Here is a 7,122-nt window from a genome sequence, read left to right on the forward strand (position 1 = left end):
AACAATCCACTTTCTTTTGCTTTTCTTTTACTTTAAATTTTTTTTAATTTTCAGATGCCTTTATATTTGTTTTTTAATTCCAACTTTCTTTTAATTTTATTTTTTAAAAATTTCCACAAAACTTTACTTTTATTTTTTAAATTTTCTACTTTCTTTTACTTTTTAAAAGAGAATTCCACCAACTTTTACTTCTTTTTTTATTCAATACTTCCCTTTTTCTTTTTTTAAATCACTCCCGAAAATTAAAAAAAATTAATATTTTTTCGGAATTTTATTATTATTTTAAAATAAAAATAAAAATAAAATAATATTAATAGTAATAATTCACCTTTTAAATTTTGTATTTTTACCCTATAATAAAAAGTGTAACAAAGCTAAAAATTGTAGGTTAAAACCCCTAAAATATTTACATAGAAGAAGTGATAAAAAATTAAATATTATCAAAAATTAGGAGCTCACAACTGCCCCTCTTTGTTTGGAAACATGAAGAGTTTTCAAGCAAAGATAAGGTGAGTCATGTGACTAATTTTTGAACATATTTTTATTCAAAAGGGAAGAAATAAGGATAAGAGAAAAGACAACGGGTGCAACCGAGTCTTGGTTTTGGACATCCTACATATCCCGGGTTATAGGGGAATTAGGTTGCGTGTAGTTCAAGAATTTTTGGTAGCTGGTACTACCGAAGAGCTGTGATTTTGCTGCTATTGCTACTGTTTCTGCTTACTGAACTCCTTATTACACCGTGACAAAATAAAAGAAGCCAGAATAAACTATGGTATACGAATTATAAGAATCCTATCTATATCTTGAACTTGCAGTTTCTGCTGCCCTGCTGAATTGTACTCTCTGAGTGAGATTCCTTTGTTGCTGACTTGAATTGCATTATGAGATGCTTTCCCTTTGTTCTTCAAGTGGGATCCTGATTGTTGTCTTCCTTTGAACCTTGCTGCTTCCCTTCGTTCTCCAGGTGGGCTCCTGATTACCAACACTTGCGCTGCTTTTCCTCGAAACTTGAACTGCTTCCCTTCGTTTTTCAGGTGGTTTCCTGATTGCTGAACTCCTTTGAACCTTGCTACTTCCCTTCGTTCTCCAGGTGGGCTCCTGATTGCCAATACTTGCACTGCTTTTCCTCGAAACTTGAACTGCTTCCCTTCGTTCTTCAGGTGGGCTTTTTATTACCAACACTTGACTTGCTTCTTCCCTTCGTTCTTCAGGTGGGCTCCTGATTACCAATACTTGAACTGTATTCCCTTGCTTTCCAGATGGGCGCCTGATTTCCAAAACATGAATTGTATTCACTTTCTCTCCAGGTGGGCGCCTGATTGCCAAAATGGAATTGTATTACCTTGCTCTCCAGGCGGGCTCCTGACTGCTAAAACTCGAATGTATTCCCTTGTTCTCTAGGTGGGCTCCTAACTGCTGAATCTTGAAATGTATTCTCTTGTTCTCCAGGTAGGTTCCTGATTGTTGAACTCGAAATGTATTCCCTTGCTCTCCAGGTGGGCTCCTGATTGCTAAAACTCGAATGTATTCCCTTGTTCTCCAGGTGGGCTCCTGACTGCTGAAATTTCAACCGTCTTTCCTTGTTCTCCAGGTGGACGCTTGATTTCTGAGACTTGGTCCATCTTCTTCTTGAAACTGCTTTTCTTTGACTTTTTCTCCCTCGTTCCTCCAGGTGGGCGCCTAATTACCAATACTTGTGCCAATCTTCCTTGAAACCTGATTTGTTTTCCCTTGTTCTCCAGGTGGACTCCTGATTGCCGAAACTCGAACTGTTGTTCCTTGTTCTCCAGGTGGACGCCTGATTGTTGATACTTCAACTGTTGTTCCTTGTTCTCCAGGTGAATGCCTGATTGCTAGTACTTGGTCACGCTCTTATCTTTGATATCCGTGTTGTTCTCCCTATTCTTTAGATGGGCACCTAACTTTAACAAAAATAGACAAAACAAAAGAAAATTTTCTGCCCCAGTTTGGTAGCTGGGCGCATTTGTGAGTTTAAACTGAATCACATCACCAAATATTACTAAGAATTTGAAAGCTAGGTCCCATTATCCAGGGGGGGGTCCTAATAACTCTTAACTAAACGATGATTTTAAATCTAAGCTATATCTTGTTATCTAAGGAGGTCTTAAACTACTTCCCATTATCCAGGAGGGTCCTGACAATTCTTAATTAAACGACAATTTTAGAGCTAAATTATATCTATTGAAGGGTATGTCTTATGCTAAATCTTGTTATCCAAACCAGTTTTAAACTACGTCCCATTATCCAGGCGGGCCCTGACAACTCTTAAATCAAGTCTTATCTTAAGAGTGACAATTCTACGGCTAAATTATATTACCCTACAACAAGAACTTATGCTAAACCTTGTTATCTAATGGAGATCTCAAAGCTAGGTCCCATTATCCAGGAGGGTCCTGAAAACTCCTAATTGAATCATATCTTAAACATGCGAACTTTAAAACCATCTTATTCCTTGGGATACATTTATGCTAGATTTTACTACTCATAACTGTTTTAAATTTTAAACTAGGTCCTATTTTCCAGGAGGGTCCTGATAACTCCCAACTAAATTCTATCTCCAGAATGAAAATTTTGAAACCAACTTATATTCTTTTGGGGTACATTTATGCTAGATCTTGCTACTCAGTCGTGTATTTTGAATTTTAAACTAAGTCCCATTTTCTAGGAGGGTCCTGAGAATTCTGCAATCAAACCTGCATGGTACTTGTCTTCCTTACAGGGTGTTTCCTGAAACAAATGTCATCTTTTCCCCTATTTCAAATCAAAGAAAATCTTGTCAGTTTAAACGTGGCGGTTAGTTGTGGAATTCTTGCTAGGGGTGGTTTTCTCTTTGCTAGGCTCTGCTTCGTTTCAACTGCCTTGAACATGGTCGAAGGATTGTTTTGACCTTATGACTGATCCTTAACTGCAGGATCCCCAACTGTTGTTCTCCATTTCTGAACTTTCTGTCTAAACTCGTATATCTCCCACGACATTACTGAACAATTCCACCGATTTAACTTTTGCTTACACCATATGTCCCACTTTTCATCATATCATCTCTGGCATGTTCTAGCCGCATTTTGCTTTGTGCAATTTCGAAACTGGTAGTAAGCTTTGAAATTCCTTCTTATTTGTTGAAACAAGGCTAAACTTGAAAAAATTAACAGCAATGAAATGCAATGATTTCGGGAATTAAGAATAAAGAAGAAAATCCGAATTTGGATGATTGTTGGAGATATGAAAAAGGAACTTATCTGAGTGGAGTCACTGGCACCAATGATCATGGTATGCATTTTGGATTAATTGGCCCAGTCTATTTAACCAATCTCTTTTCCAATTATTTTACTTTGTGCTCCAAGATGTTCCACAACCCAATTTACTTTCCGCCAACTTTACGGATCTTGTTTGACTTGCAGTACCCTGAAGGGTTTTCACCAACAAACCTCTCTCATTTTTTGATTCCTCAATTCTTTGTCGTCTGATGGTGCCCGTGAAGGTTTTCACCAATAAGACTCTCTCATTTTTATTTTCTCTCAGCTTTCGTCGCCTCATGGTGCCCGTGAGGGTTTTCACCAATAAGACTCTCTCATTTTCATTACTTCCCTGCTTGGACCAGAGTCTTACCCTGATATGAATCACCTCTATTTGCTCGACTTGGCATCTCTCGAAAACTGATCGGAAGGTCTTTCTTTGGACCGTAATGTGGGTCTTTGGATGGGGTTAGAAAGAAAGGGTATCAAAGGCTCAAAACAATTTGACATGGGTTTAAAATTACAACTTTTGGAATCACATTTCTTATTACAAATACAACCTCTGCCCCAATTTCTTGCTTGGGGATCTTTTGACTTTTATTTTACTATGAACAAACCATAAAGCTGCCTACGTATCCTTGACAGGAATCAGGTCAAACGTAGTTCACACCTGAATTTCCTTGTTGTTATACTTTTCACTTCTTTTCTTTTCCCTTTTTCTTTTCTTTCTTTTTCTTTCTTTTTGGTGATTGATTCCAAAAGAGGGGTATTAAAGAAATAAATAAGGCTCCGAAAGGGGAAACAAAGGGTAAAGTGTTTAGATAGCAGAACAAATTGCCTTCGTCATTTCAATCTTCGAAATAATGCCAAATACAAACAATCAACAATTATAACAAAAAAATCATACATAATATCTTTTTACTGCATCAGAATTGATAGTCATGTCTATACATTTTCCTTCGATATCTGTTAAACATAAAGCATCATTGGACAATACTTTGGTTACAATGAATGGCCCTTGCCAATTCGGGGCAAACTTGCCTTTTGCCCCAGCCTGATGTGGAAGGATGTGTTTCAGCACTTGCTGGCCCACTTCAAACTTCCGGGGACGCACCTTTTTATTGTATGCTCTTGCCATTCTCTTTTGATACAACTGGCCATGACACACAGCTGCCAATCGTTTTTCATCAATCAAGCTCAACTGCTCCAAACGGGTTTTGATCCACTCATCATTATCAATCTCAGCCTCAACGACAATCCGAAGGGACGGGATTTCAACTTCCGCAGGTATCACTGCTTCGGTTCCATATACCAACAAATAAGGGGTTGCACCTACTGAAGTACGGACAGTAGTGAGATAACCTAGAAACGCAAATGGTAATTTTTCATGCCATTGCCTGGAACCTTCTACCATTTTTCGAGGTATCTTCTTTATGTTTTTGTTGGCTGCCTTAACTGCTCCATTTGCCTTGGGACGATATGGGGTGGAATTGCGGTGTGCAATCTTAAACTGTTGACATACTTCTTTCATCAAATTGCTATTAAGATTAGCACCATTATCTGTGATGATCACCTTTGGGATTCCAAATCAACAGATGATATTTGAATGAACAAAATCAACCACTGCTTTCTTGGTTACAAGCTTGAAAGTTTTGGCCTCAACCCACTTGGTGAAATAATCAATGGCTACAAGAATGAATCTATGCCCATTGGACGCTGCTGGCTCAATTGGTCCAATGATATCCATGCCCCAAGCAACGAAGGGCCATGATGCCGACATCGTGTGCAATTCCGATGGTGGAGAATGAATCAAATCTCTGTGTATCTGGCACTGATGACATTTGCGCACAAAACTAATACAATCTCACTTCATGGTGAGCCAATAATAACCTGCTCGGAGAATTTTCTTTGTCAGCACATATCCGCTCATATGTGGTCCGCAGACTCCTGAATGTACTTTGGACATGACAGTCGTAGCTTGTCTAGCATCTATGAATCTTAACAATCCAAGGTCTGGTGTTCTTTTATACAAAACTCCTCCACTTAAGAAGAATCCACTTGCCAACCATCGAATTGTTCTCTTTTGATCCCTCGTGGCTTGCACTGGATATATCCCATTCTGATGTACTCCTTGTATCATGGAACCATGGTTCGCCATCAAGTTCTTCTTCAATCATGTTGCAGTAAGCATGCTGATCTCGTACTTGAATGTGCAAAGGATCGACATAGGCTTTGTCCGGATGGTGCAACATTGACGCTAGGGTAGCCAAAGCATCGGCGACCTCATTATGGACCCTTGGAATATGCCTAAACTCCACTGATCGAAACCATTGACAAAGATCATGCAAACATTGTCGGTATGGTATGAGCTTAAATCGCGTGTTTCCCATTCTCCTTGAATTTGATGTACCAGAAGATCCGAGTCTCATAAGACCAAGAATTCCTGGACATCCATGTCTGCAGCTAGCCTTAAACCCAAAATGCATGCTTCGTATTCAGCCATATTATTGGTACAATGAAAACGAAGCTGAGCTGTAACAGGATAGTGATGCCCTGTTTCAGAAATAAGCACGGCTCTTATTCCCACTCCTTTCATGTTAGCAGCCCCATCAAAGAAAAGTTTCCAACCTGGTTTTTTGGCCTGTTCTAGCTCGTCAATATGCATCACCTCTTCATTGGGAAAATAAGTCCTCTGTGGCTCATACTCTTCATCTACCGGGTTCTCGGCTAAATGATCGGCCAATGCTTGGGCTTTCATCGCAGTCCGAGTCACATAGATGATGTCAAATTCTGTGAGCAAAATCTGCCACTTCGCAAGTCTTCCTGTCGGCATGGGCTTTTGAAAGATATACTTCAATGGATCCAAGCGTGAAATGAGGTAAGTAGTGTAGGATGACAAATAATGTTTCAATTTCTGTGCCACCCAAGTTAGGGTGCAACATGTCCTTTCCAGGTGAGTGTAGTTAACCTCAGAAGCCGTGAACTTCTTGCTAAGATAGTAGATGGTCTGTTATTTCCTGCCTGTGATGTCATGCTGCCCCAGTACATAGCTAAATGAATTTTCCAGGACAGTTAAGTAAAGAATCAAAGGTCTCCCTAGTTCTGGTGGTACCAGCACATGCGAGTTAAACAAGTACCCCTTTTTCTTATCGAATGCTTCTTGACACTCATTAGTCCACATGATCGCAACGTCCTTCTTCAGCAACTTGAAAATAGGCTCACAAGTTGTCGTGAGCTGAGCAATAAACCTACTGATGTAGTTCAACCTTCCTAACAGACTCATCACTTCAGTCTTGTTCCTCAGAGGTGGCAATTCTTGTATAGCTTTGATCTTTGATGGGTCCAATTCGATGCCTCGCCGGCTAACTATGAATCCCAATAGCTTTCCGGATGGAACACCAAATGCACACTTGGCAGGGTTAAGCTTGAGGTTGTACCTGCGAAGCCTCTGGAAGAATTTCTTCAAATCCCCAACGTGGTCGGCCTGACGCTTTGATTTTATGATCACATCATCTACGTATACCTCAATCTCCTTGTGTATCATATCATGAAACACGGTAGTCATGGCCCTCATGTAAGTTGCCCCAGCGTTCTTCAAACCAAATGGCATTACTCTGTAGCAATAAGTCCCTCATGGCGTGATGAAAGCCGTCTTTTCTGCATCTTCTTCATCCATTAGAATCTGATGATACCCGGCATAGCAATCAACAAAATATCCTATATCACGCTTGGCACAATTATCGATCAAAATGTGGATATTGGGTAGTGGAAAGTTATCCTTCGGACTTGCTTTGTTGAGATTGCGGTAATCGACGCATACTCTAATCTTGCCATCTTTTTTCGGTACAGGCACGACATTAGCCAA

This window comes from Nicotiana tabacum, chromosome 22 (genome assembly GCF_000715075.1).
Source record: "Nicotiana tabacum cultivar K326 chromosome 22, ASM71507v2, whole genome shotgun sequence".
Taxonomy (NCBI): domain Eukaryota; kingdom Viridiplantae; phylum Streptophyta; class Magnoliopsida; order Solanales; family Solanaceae; genus Nicotiana; species Nicotiana tabacum.